This window comes from Myotis nattereri (assembly GCF_964212035.1).
Source record: "Myotis nattereri genome assembly, chromosome: 11".
NCBI classification, from domain to species: Eukaryota; Metazoa; Chordata; class Mammalia; order Chiroptera; family Vespertilionidae; genus Myotis; species Myotis nattereri.
The window spans coordinates 12537525-12550863 of record NC_138086.1 but is presented as its reverse complement, the minus strand read 5'-3'; the positions used below and the strand labels follow the sequence as shown (position 1 = coordinate 12550863).

Here is a 13339-nt window from a genome sequence, read left to right as displayed (position 1 = left end):
CCAAGCTGAAAATCAATAAATGATTCAGAAAAAAAAAATATGGTGGCTAAAGAAGTTGGGGTCATGGGTGGGGAGTAGTTGATCATTATATCAGGGCCTAATGTCAGCCATGGAGTTGTTATGCCTCTTTTCATGAGGATGTGGTCCATAGGGTTATCTATTTTCATGGGCCTGGTGCTGAAACCCAACTGAAGGAAAGATATTATCTTTAGCTTGAACAAAGCTCTGTTTGTGTGGTCAATAGGCCTGAGGCTTTGTTCTTAAAAAAAAAAATACACACACACACACACACACACACACATATTATTATTATTGACAGTATTACAGATGTTCCTCATTCCCCCTTCCCCTTTTTACCCTCTCCACCTAGCCTCTAACTTCCCAGGCCTTCACCACACTATTGTCTGTGTCCATGAGCTATGCATATAAGTATATAAGTTCTTTGGTTTATCTCTTCTCATCCCCTTCTCTCTCCCTCCCCCCAGCCCCTAGAGATATGTCAGCCGGTCAGTTCCATGCTTCCATGCCTTGGGTCTTATTTTGCTGGTCAATTCATTTTGTTCATAAGATTCCACAAATAAATGAGATCATGTGGTATTTGTCTTTCTCCGACTGGCTTATTTCACGTAGCATAATAGTCTGCAGGTCCCTCCATGCTGTCTCAAAGGGTAAGAGTTCCTTCTTTTTACAGCTGCACAGTATTCCACTGTGTAAATGCACCACAGCTTTTTATCCCTTCATCTACTGCTGGGCACTTGGGCTGATTCGAGATCTTAGCTATTATAAATTGTACTGCTATGAACATAGGGGTGCATACAGTTTGATGATGACTAGAATCTGATGTCCTAAGGATTTAATGATTAAGGAAGGGAGAAAGGAGAAAGGGTCATGTTAAAGAAATGGAGTTTCTGTGTGGTTACACCAGTTGTCCTTCTTTCTTACTTCTAACATACCAGACATAGGGCTTTCCCATTTCTATTTCCTCTGCTTGGAAATATCTTCCCCAGGACCTTTACAAGGCTGGCCATGTCTGGTCATTCATGTATTAGCTAAAATTTCACCTCAGGGTCACCTTTCAGGGCTACTATCTACCCTTCCTTCTTTATACTAATCCTCTCCATCATGCTATGTTTACCTCCCAGCACTTTTCACTGTCTTAATCCTGCTGGCACTATATTCAATGCCCCCAACCCTGACCCCTTTTCCATCCATTGATCTCTATTGTCCGTTACTTATGCAATAGCTGGGGGTGGTGGTGGTGGTGGTTATGGGGTGAGGAAGTCCCCTATAAATCTAAATATACTCAAGTTATTCTCCTGCTCAAACCCTCAGACTGCTTTAATTAGAGTATTAGCTCTTATGTGGTTTACTAGGCTCTGTTCCAGTTCCAAACTACTGTTCAATCCCTTTCCTTCTATTCTTTCCTGGTTCAGTACCAGAGGCCACACTGGCCTCCTGCTATTTCTAAATATACTTCAGGGCCCCCAGGGTCTTTGTGCCTCATTTCTTCCCACTAGAACACCAAACCTAGACATTCACAGGACTCATGCCTGGGCTTCCTTCACACATACATCATAACCTCCTTCCCCTCTACCACTTTGCCCTGACTTTTATTCTTTCCATAGCACTTATTTTATTTGTTTACTTATTCATGTATTACCCCTTTATAAGTTCTGTGAGAGCCTGGACTTTGCTCTTTCTCCCTTTCTTCATCCTCAGTGACCTCATGGACAAGTCTCAAGAAATACTGTTTGAGAGCACAAATAAAATTATATTTGTATATTTTTTTCCAACTAGAATGTAAGCTCCTTGCAAACAAGGACCTGGTCTCTCTGACCAATTCCTGTGTCCCTGGTGCCCAGCACTGTTCTTGGCCGCATGAGAACCTCTCAATGACTGTTAACTGGCCAGAAACATGGCTCTGATGGAGCTTCTTGGGACATGATGGTGATTATTTATTTATATACAGGTATTTGTTTGAATCATATTTATTTTTATTTAAAGGGATTTAGAATATCTTTAAGACAAGCTGTAGTGAGTTGAATAATGTCTCCTCAAAATTCATGTCCATTTGAACTTGTGAATGTAACCTTATTTGGAAAGAGGGTCTTTTCAGGTGTCATCAGAATAAGTTAAGGATGAAGGTGAGTCTTAATCCAATGGCTGGTGTCCTTATAAGAAGAGAGAAATTCCAACACACAGAAAACTCAGGGGGAGATATTGGAGTGACATATTTACAAGCCAAGGAATGCCAAGGATTGCTGGCAACCATCAGCAACTAGGAAGAAGCAAGAGAGAATCCTCTAGAGCAGCGGTTCTCAACCTGTGGGTCGTGACCCCTTTGGGGGTCAAACGACCCTTTCACAGGGGTCAACTAAGATCATCGGGAAACACATATATAATTACATATTGTTTTTGTGATTAATCACTATGCTTTATGTTCAATTTGTGACAATGAAAATACATCCTGCGTATCAGATATTTACATTACGATTCATAACAGTAGCAAAATTACAATTATGAAGTAGCAATGAAAATAATTTTATGGTTGGGGGTCACCACAACATAAGGAACTGTATTAAAGGGTCACAGCATTAGGAAGGTTGAGAACCACTGATCTAGAGACTTCAGAGAGAACATGGCCCTGCCAACACCTTGATTTTGGACATCTGGAACTTCTAGAACTTCCAGGCCTGCGAGAGAATAACTTGCTGTTGTTTGGATCCACCCAGTTTGTGGTACTTTGTTACAGAATGATCAGGAAACTTATAATACACCGGTTTTCTTTAAAAAAATACTATTCATCAAGAGATATAATGGTGTCAATATAAAAAAGATGTTAAAAACAAAATGTAAAGAGAATCTACTAAATGGGAGAACATACTCACCAATGGTATATCTGATAAAGGATTAATTTTCAAAAATTTATAAAGAACTTATAAAACGCAACACTAAAAAAAACAAACATTCCAATTAAAAAATTGACAAAGGACCTGAATAGACACTTCTCCAAAGATGGGCAATAAACATATGACAAGGTACTCAATGTCACTAATCACCAGAGAAATGCAAATTAAAACCGCAATGAGCTATTACCTCACACCTGTCAGAATGGCTACCATCAGTAAATCAACAAATGTTGGTGAGGATGTGGACAAAAGGGAACCCTTGTGCATTGTTGGTGGGATTGCAGATTGGTGCAGCCACTATGGAAAACACTATGGAGTCACCTCAAAAAACTAAAAAAAATAGAACTGCTTTATGACCCAGTGATTCCACTTCTGGGAATACATCTGAAGAAGCCAAAACACCAATCTGAAAGAATATATGCACCCCTTTGTTCATTGCAGTGTTATTTACAGCAGCTAAACTATGGAAGCAATCCAAGTGCTCTAGAATAGATAACAAAGCAGTGGTACATTTACACAATGGAAATATTACTCAGCCATAAAAAGAAGGAAATCTTACCCTTTGTGACAGTATGGATGGACCTAAAGAGTATTATGCTAAGTGAAATAAGCCCGTCAGAGAAAGACAAATACCATTCAATTTCACTTATATGTGGAATTTAATGAACAAAGTAAACTAACAGACAAAATAGAGACAGACTCATAGATACAGAGAACAGACCGACAGCTGTCAGAGGGGAGGGGGGTTGAGGGGCTGGGTGACAAAGGTGAAGGGTTAAAGCAAAAATAACAACAAATCATACACACAGACAAGAGTATGGAAGTTCCTTCATTTTGGATGTTGGAGATTCTACAAAAGACAAGATTATTCTAGGTGAGGAACTAATTGTGAACTGGCCCGGACCTGCTGGACATTTGCCTGAAGAAATTAGGAGCTATTTCCTCATGCCAGTGAGTAAGTGCTCAGTTTACGAGCAGGTACAGTGAGCAAGCACACATTGCTCTCCCCTTCACTTACAGAAAGCTAAGAACCGAAGCAGTGCGTCATCTAAATATCTGAGACTGCCCCCAGGAAAGCCAACATGAATGTAAGTATAACACATAACACACCTAGACAGGTCTAATACTCATTAAACTGCAGCACTATGTAAGAATAACACTTACTGGCCTACACTCTTAGGGTAACATAATCCTAGTCAGTTGCGGTTATAAATATATATGAGTAACAATACTTGAGGGAGTAGTTTTTTTTTTCCAATGTGAGACATCAGAAAACAGGAATTGAGAAAACTAAACCTGCCCTAGAGAAAAATAACTTTATACACGTAGAGAAAAACACTCTCTCATCTGCTCCCCACTCCCTCTGCCCGAGTAAACACAGGAAAGTTGAGGCCAGTCGGGATGGAGAAGGCTGGATCCCAGAAGGCAGCAGGCCTGCTGTTGCAGTCTCATGGGACACTCACAAATATTCTGTGATGTGCAGAGGGATGGGAGAAAGAAGAGATTTCCTGGTCTGTTCCAAGGGCAGAGCAAGTTTTACTCCCTCCTGGAAACTTCTGCTCTAGCATGGGAGAAAGGAAAAAGTGGAAAAGGCCCCAGTCCCCTTTATAGAAGGAGTTGTTGAATCTATCGCATGTTTTGAAATTATTCCTTTTTGTCAGGAAACAATAGTCAATATCAGGGATTTCATATGGTTCAACCTAGTGCGTTCTGCCTGTATTTTTCTCGGAGACGTAGCTTCCTTCTCTGCTCCTGGTGGTGAAAGGAGGCGTAACTTCCACCCTGGGTCCAAACCAAGGTTTTCCCCTTGTGCCTAACACAAACAAGGCCTCTGCTGCAGAGCCTGGGGGTTTAACTCCTACCTTTCCATGTCACACCAGCAGAGCTTCATAATATTTAATCTGGGGAAAGAGAATGTTTAAGTCAAACCTAGACGTTGGCATTTCTTTGTGCCATGCCAGCTTAGTCAAGGGTGAACCTGAGTGGGGGCAGAGAAGGATTAGAAAAGACAGACAAGAGAATAAAGCTGAGGCTGAGTGGGACGCTGCCCTCTCTGATGGAAAGACAGTGCCATGGACTACAAGCCCAAGCCATGTCTTTATTTTATAGCCAAATTCCATGAGGCAAAGTAAGGGCGTGGTCAAGATGTTTACAACATTCTCATGGGTTTCGATCCTGCTCAATTACATGCACCTGAACTCTATCAAGCCCACATCACTCAGGCACGTGGGGCCACGTGTTCGGACCATAGGTTCAAGCTTACAACTACAGCTGGTGGCTATAATTGTGCTGGGAGGGCTCTGCCCTCCAAGCTGGGACTTGCATGTGGCAGTGAGAGGACTGTGCCCTCTCATCAGTCTGAGGCTTGAACCTGTCCAAACACTGTAGCCGCTCTCCACATTTCTTCATATTTTTCTCTTGTGTATCACTTTGTTTTAAGTATCAATGATTAGTTTACTGTATTATTTCAATGAAGATGACCCTGTCACCATTTTAAAAACACAAGGAAATAGATGCTATGTTCTCTCCAAGCTCTTCTCCAACTAGAGCGAGCCTAAAGACCTATCACCATCCACCCGAGACTGCACGCTGAAGACACAGAGCCCGCCTAGTGAGAGCTGATCGCCTCAGACATTCTGCTAGCCACCCTGACGAATGCGTGATTCACAGCCACACTCGCCCTAAGTGTCCATTAGAGGAAGTAAAACTGGTCACAGTAATAAGGTGTGCTTGGCATCACTGTTTTAATTTTTTTATTTTTTGTCTTCATAGCAAAAAGTTTGAAAGGAAGTGACTTCCTAGGATCTGCAAGGATGTACTCAACAGCACCAGATGGAAATCAGAGGGATAAATATCATCCAAGAAGTACCTGCATATTTCACATGTATGAATAGCATTCCCTTGGCCCCTCAGCTTGGTATCAGTCCCTGAGGCAACACTACCTTATATGGCTGCTCCAACGAAAAATCCATTATAAGTGACTCTTTTTAGCCAATCTGCCTTCTCCCTGCTGCTTTCCTGGAGGCACAGATCTCACTGTTAGGTCTGATCAAATAATTGAATCAATACCCCGTCCCCTGGGAAATGACCTTGAGGCTACTTCACAATGGACATTCCACTTGCTTAGACCACATTCCACTTGCTAAGACCATTCTCTCTCCCCTCCGGAGTTTCCCAGAATCCGGACCTGCACAGAGAATTCTCTGCCCAGAAAAAGCCCCCCTAGAGTCCTTTAAAAACCTCTGACTCCCCATCTTTGGGTGCTGGCGCCATTTTGGGGCTCAGCCCATCTGGTCTCCAGGTGACCTAATACATTTGGAACCCTGACCACTTTGGCCTCGTGCATTCCTTCTTTGGCGACCCTAACACTCACTAGATCCAGGGCAAGCATGTTTCAAAGAGGTCCAGCACACATTCCTTCCGGGCCTTTTGGTTTGCCATGGGTCTGGCAGCCTAGGCAGCAGGAGCTGTGTAAAGCAATCTGGTAGACCTGACAAGATAATTTAATGAAAGTTCTTCCAACAAAGAGGATGTGTATGCAAATAAAACAAAAAGAACCAAGCCTTCTGAGAACCAAATGAACAACAATATAAAAGGCCAGAAGCAGAGCCAAAACCATTATTTTTTAAAGCCTGAGAAGTTAAACATAATGCCAGCTAGTTGTGTTGACTTGTCTTTCTTCACAGGGTTGTCTTGTTTCAATTAAAGCATTGTCACTACCATGCCCAATTCCAAAGAGCAAAGTAAAATGCAATCATCATGCTTTACATGCCTTTCCTACAATCTATTACATTCCTTTTAAAAAAATATATTTTATTGATATTTTTTACAGAGAGGAAGAGAGAGGGATAGTGAGTTAGAAACATTGATGAGAGAGAAACATCGATCAGCTGCCTCCTGCACAGTCCCTACTGGGGATGTGCCCACAACCAAGGTACATGCCCTTGACCAGACTCGAAACTGGGACCCTTCAGTCCACAGGCCGATGCTCTATCCACTGAGCCAAACCATTTAGGGCTATTACATTCTTGTTTGTTAATCCTCACCTGAGGATATTTTTCCCATTGATTTTTAGAGAGAGTGGAAGAGAGGGAGGGAGGGAAGAGAGAGAGAAACATCTATGTGATAGAGACACATTGATTGTTTGCCTCCTGCTCATTCCCTGACTGGGCTAGGGACTTAACCTACAACCCAGGTGCATGCCCTTGACCAGGAATCGAATCTGGGACCTTTTGGTGTGACCACCGATGCTCTAAGTCTAACCGGTGAGCCACACCAGCCAGGGCTAGAATGTATTATTTATATAGGAACTTTACTTAAGATTATATAGAGCATGTTATTGAAATATTGGCTTTTTCAACCTTAAAGAACAGAATATTTTATAAAAGACCTGATAGTGATAAACATAAAAACAATTCCCTAAAACAAGTGCAGAAAATACAAATGAAAGTCCTAAATGCATTTTTGAGTAAGATGAATTTTCACTCCCTTGAAAAAAAAGAAGAGTTCAGCTTTCTCAAAGGCTGAAAATTAAGAGTAGTTCTCACAGTGGCTGGCTCGCTGGGATGACGGCGGAGAATCACTGCCAGCTTCCACAGCTGCCCCAGATGGTTTGGGGAGGCGTTGGGGGGCCCGCGCTTATCCAAGCAGGTCCTTCTCAACTTTGGCAGCACGTACTTTCTCCCCACCCGGCAGACGCTGTGCCGGGATCCGCAGTCTTTCCTGTACCTTCGTGCCAGGCCGACCCGACCTGGACGAAGGATGAAACAGGTGCCTATTTAATCAACAGCGATCCCACCTGTTCGGGCCCGTGCTAATGACCCGAGACATGGAAAGCTGATCGTTAACAAAGACCTTGCAGAGCAGGCGTGTTGGAGGAAGCGGGATTTTACAATCTGGCCTCACTAATAAAACTCATAAAGGACGAAATTAGAGAACGAGCCAGCAAAACCTCACAGGTGCCGAGGAGGCTTCCCGTGGACTCAGGGTCAGGAGGAGGAGCCCCCGCAGGTGGTGTCCACCATGTCCGATGCTGGAAGTTTGAGCTGCTGGCCAGCACTGGCTCCTCCTACAACGATGGGAACGAAGACCAGGCCGAGCTCCTCTGTGTGGTCTCCAAGGAGCGAGAAAGCCAAGACGTTGCAAGTACGGGGCTCAAGGATGTGAGGGGCACAGTGTTGACAGCTGACAAAACATCTTACTTTTCCCAGGAGGAAACGAACCACCACGGCGAGGAAGCGTGGCCGTGAGAAGAAACCAGCTTTTGACAATTTTCTAGAGAGATCTGGGAGTGAATTCTTTCTTTGCCTCTCAGGTGGGGGGTGCGAGCCGGACCAGCTGTCCAGGCCGGGCATCCCCCACTAGGAGGAGGCGTGCTGGCCAGGTGGGAGTCCCTGTGGAGCCTTGGCTCTGGTTTTCCTAGTGCCACACAGGCCCGAGGCAGGATGCTCCTGGCCGACCCTTTACGCACCGAAGATCATTTAGAGGACAGCGTTCTTGATGCTACATAAACAGTCTTAATGGAGCCTGGGCCTCGCTGGTAGGAAGTGGTCGCTGTGCTGTGGCCCCAGCTCTGGGTGTCTGCTGGTCACCCATACTGCACTGGGCCTTGGTCCTCGGGTCAGAGAGTCTTGCAAGGTGTGATTGGCTGGTGGCTTCTCACAGCCTTGGGCAGCCTTTGACAGAGGTGGCCTCCCTATGTTTACTACTTCCTGGACGCCCACCCCAAGGCTGGGCTTCCTTCCCAGCTGAGCTCCCCTGGCCTGGCCTGACCTCTTCTGGCCTCACCTAGCCTCACCTGGGCTCTAATGGCCTCAGCTGACCTCGCCTGACCTCCCCTGACCTGGAACAGTCAAGTCTTCTTCATTTGTATTTTCCAGGCGAGAGCCCTTTGCATCTATTTCCCAGTGTGGATAGACTTCCCAACCTTTTATAAATGCCTAAAAGTGTTGCTGCATTTTGGGTTGATCTGTTAAGTCTTTGAAAGGGAGGTAGAAATTTTGTCTTGTTTCTCCCACCCACGGGGTCTTGGAGGAGCTGGCACCCATTAGTGCCTGTGTCTCGCTGGGGATGGAGGTCAGGCGGTAGGCCTGTCCACCGGCTTCTGGGGCTGAAATTCCGGGTCATGTTGAAAATTGGATGTTTACAGTGCATCACAAACATTTCTCTTTCTTGCCGGCTCTTTCATTTTCTTTGTATAGTTATGCAGTTCTCTCTGATATTTCTGGGATGTTTGAGACGCCACACATGGGCTCTGCCCACCTTACATGACATTGGAACTGCTAGGATTCCTTTAAAACCCGCTAGCCACATGCTTTGACCTTTCTGAGCTGGTCGTGGGGACTGTTAGAGTCAGGGGACCTGGCTCGGACAAGCAGCTCTCTACTTCCTGACCTAGGGCTTCCCACAGGAGCTGGGCACACGAACATGGGGATTGCTAATGTGTTGGGCAGAAGCTCTGGCACGTCTAGTTTCAAATGCTTCCAGAGGCATCTCACCTGTTCCCTCTTCTCCTTTGCCAATAAATAACCTGATTAACCAAGTTCTCCAGCAAAATAAAAAAAGAAAAAAGTTTTTCTTACAAATTACATTAATATTCACTAGAAAGGTTGACAAAAAGTAGAAATGATCCTTGATAGCAATGGAGTTGACTAGAACAGTGATCATCCCTGTTCCCAGCAAATTTATCTTAAAAAATAGTAAGGCCCTTAGATATCTGCATGTATCAACTCTCTAAACCAGCCGTGGGCAAACTACGGCCCGCGAGTCGGATCCGGCCCGTTTGAAATGAATAAAACTAAAAAAAAAAAAGACTGTACCCTTTTATGTAATGATGTTTACTTTGAATTTATATTACTTCACACAAACACTCCATCCATGCTTTTGTTCCGGCCCTCCGGTCCAGTTTAAGAACGCATTGTGGCCCTCGAGTCAAAAAGTTTGCCCACCCCTGCTCTAAACCCTTCACTGCCACTGCACTGAAAGACTGATGACATAAACTGTGTTTTCTGACTTCAGTTACCCTCGGTAGGTGCTGCTGACTAACCCACATGCAGAATGAATGACATCGGGTTGCATATGTGGGGCACATATGACATTGCTCCAAAGCCACCAGCACCCACATCTCCCTTCCATTTTCTCTAACTCACTGACCAGGCAGACCCCTCGCTATGAAAGTGAATGATTGCGTTAATAGGTAAGGGGATTTGACTTAACATAACTGATTAAAAAAGCAACACAAGTTCATGTCACCCCTCTCATCTTTGTGATTGAATAATCACATTTGGACGCTTTCTTTGATTTGCTGTCCCTCTGCTTTCATACTGCTGTCTATTGGGGCTGAGTCAACACTAGAAATACTAAAAACCCTCTTGGGGATAGTTAAAACTTTCTCTCTACACAGAGACATGGGTCAGAAAATGCCTATATAGTCAGCAAGGAGCTGCACAGGCAGCTAATTCAGGCAAATAATTTCTAGGTGGTCCAGGAATCCCCAAAGCCTCAGGTTAAAAATCCCTGATGCTAGAGAAGCTGTCCAGGAAAGAGGTGAATTGCTGGGGACCATTTTTAGTTGGGGAGCCCCACAGAGAGAAGCCAAAAGTTGACTCAAACACTTTCGTTTGGAAGGCACAGGACTTCTCTGTGCTTTGATTATTCAGTAATTTTGCTGATATTGATCATTTCAGCGCTGAAGCCCTGGGACCAGGGAGAATTATGCAGCTGATGAGGAAATTCTCCATCCTACCCCAAGTTCTCAAAGATTCTGACAATAAAATTCCATCACTGAATGTAATGTGCATAGAAATCCTTATTGCGACTTTGAAAAGCCCTACCAGTACAACTGCCAAGATGTGAGGTAGGATATTACTCACATGCCTGCTGGAAGGCTGGCCTTTCTCTTCCTGTAGCTTCACAACAAAGGTGGCACCACCCACATGCCAGCTCTCAGCCTAGATACTGATTGTCTTTACTGCAGACACCTCTTATTTGCCTCTTACTGTTGGTATGGAAGTAGGTAGTTTCTGGGTAGTTGACTCTGAAATGAGTAATCTGGAAATTTGGAAAACAAGTGCCAACAAAGATTGTTCAATAAAAGGCTGTGAGGATGGGGATTGCATCTCAATTAGAACTGGGACAGACTCTAAGAATTTCTACCTGTCCTCCAATGCAGTGTTTTTTGAAAGAAAAACACAAGATGAGTTAGAACCAAAGTCATAGGTCACAGGAAATAGAAATACCATGAGATCCATAAAGGTCAGGTCTAAAGAGCATCAAGGACACCACGACTCTCACCATTCAGCACACACACTGGTGTTAGTATTCACTGGCACACACCCCGTAACATCCACAGCAAAGGCTTATACCCTGATATGTAAGAATAAAATGAGATGAGGGCTGCTTATGATTTGGATCAATGATCAAATTAGAGTCAATAAAAAGGCTTTAAAAAGAGAATCTTAAAGAAAATGGATAATCATTTTTCTAGGATGAATTCCTTAAGGCAAGGGGCTAGACAAGATCTCTAATTTTTCATTTCTGGGATTCATAGTTTTGAGGACATTTTAAAGTAAGGACTAAGGGAAGGCCAAGCAGTTTTCTCAGCTAGATTATGGAGAACATATTTTCTGTCTTAAAAAAATGTTCTCTGAAAAGTGATATTAGATAACATGTAATTGCTTAGGCACAAAACTCTGAACTACCTGGAGTTGTTTGCTCACCAGTAACCATTAAAGCAGCAGCAAGAGTAACGAGAGGCTCATAGCTTTTAACCTAGGTCATCACCTAAACTCTCATCCCCCAGGATTCTACATATTCCCCCAATCTGATCCCATCCCTCAGGTCGCCCACATTCCCTCAAATCCTCCTAGGATGTCCTCTGGAATCATGCCCTCTCAGTGGAATCTCCTGCATCTTTAAACACTTGGCCAACTGTTTTCTTCACTACATTATTCTAATGAAAACATGGCTCCCTCTGAGATAACTGGTCTTCCTGAGGCCATCTAAGTAGTCTGCTTTCTTTCCCATGTATCTTATACCACCAGACTTGGAGGTGGAGGAAGATGTTCGCCTTGACTCTTACTGTCCCCATATACATGTTGTTCCTCTCTCCTTCACAAATGTTCTTTTTTTAGCCCTGACATTATACTCTGCCACCTGACTGCCCTAGCCCTTCTTCTTCTAGTCATGTATATTCTTTGGGATTACTATCCCTCATTTATTGAAGACTTTATCTTCAGATTCACTGTTACCCTCCTCTGGTATCATTCTCGGTGATTTTAATATCAATGTAAATAATTCCTTGACCTCTGAATTCACCGACCTCTTTCCTCTACCTTACCTCAGCTACCCATTCCCATGCAGTACCCTGGCTTTGTCAATACCCATAATGCCTGCATCCCATCATGACCTCCATTTCAAGCATTCTGTTGTCTGATCCTCTCTTTCCAACTCCAAAAACATTGAGACCCCACAATATTCGTAGTCCATTCAACCACCTAGTTTCTATTATCTGGTGCATAATTACAGCCATTCCTTTGTATCTCTCCTCAACCCCCTATCCCCCCTCTCTTCTGTTGTACTTGCTAAATCCAGTTCTCCACCTACTGTAGTCACCTATAAGGCTATACCTGTGTACCTGAAGATGGCTAAAAACACACAACCATTCTGACTAGTCTCTCCTCAAATTCATGAACTCCAATGCACATGGATCCTTTCCTGCTACCTGGCTATATTTTTAAATTTTCTTTGCCCATTCATTCTCATATGTGCCAAATAGAACTAGAATACTAGAAGATATTACTTTCTTTAGCTATCTGGGCATGTAGGCAGCATTCGTGGCAAACAACATTTGTCCAGGGCTCCAAATGCCATCCAAGCATGCCACTCAAATATTCTTTTTTAATGTGGCATGGCTTCAAAAAATTGGGGGAAACTATCTTTTAAGACAATTCACACTTACTTCTCCTTAAATCCCCAATATTTCCTTTGCCATTCTCATGCTCAATTTACAACATTCTTCCTATTTAATTGATAAAAGTTGAGTCATAAAAAAGTTTATCATTTCTCACCCCCACATTTATTAACCTTTCTCTTCTCTTCTATGAATAATGTTCATTCTTCTGACTAAATGTGATCCCTTCTCTTGTGCCCCAGAGAGATTCCTTCCCTCTCACCTGTTCAAGGTATTTGAGACTACTCTCAACTCCCCCTCAGCTCCACCAACTCCCCCTTCTTCTTAATTATCCCCACATACAACACACCAATGGGATGTTATTTCTCTCATCCCAAAAATAAACAAAAAAACAACTTCACTTTCCCATCCACTTACTACCCATTTATCTCCTTTACTTCAAGCAAAATTCATAAATGTCTATACTCCCTGTCTGTAATTTCTCTCATTCTAATTTCTTGAATCCCACTAAAATGCTCTT

The 13339-nt window shown here is 43.4% G+C and overlaps 1 pseudogene across 1 annotated transcript; it reads left to right on the top strand.

Annotated features, from left to right (window-relative positions):
* Positions 1–2138: 2138 nt before the first annotated feature.
* Positions 2139–8158, top strand: LOC308527304 (BTB/POZ domain-containing protein KCTD5-like; annotated as a pseudogene). The gene is made up of 2 exons: positions 2139–2144; positions 7560–8158. The product of its transcript is annotated as a BTB/POZ domain-containing protein KCTD5-like (transcript).
* The last annotated feature ends 5181 nt before the right edge of the window (positions 8159–13339 follow it).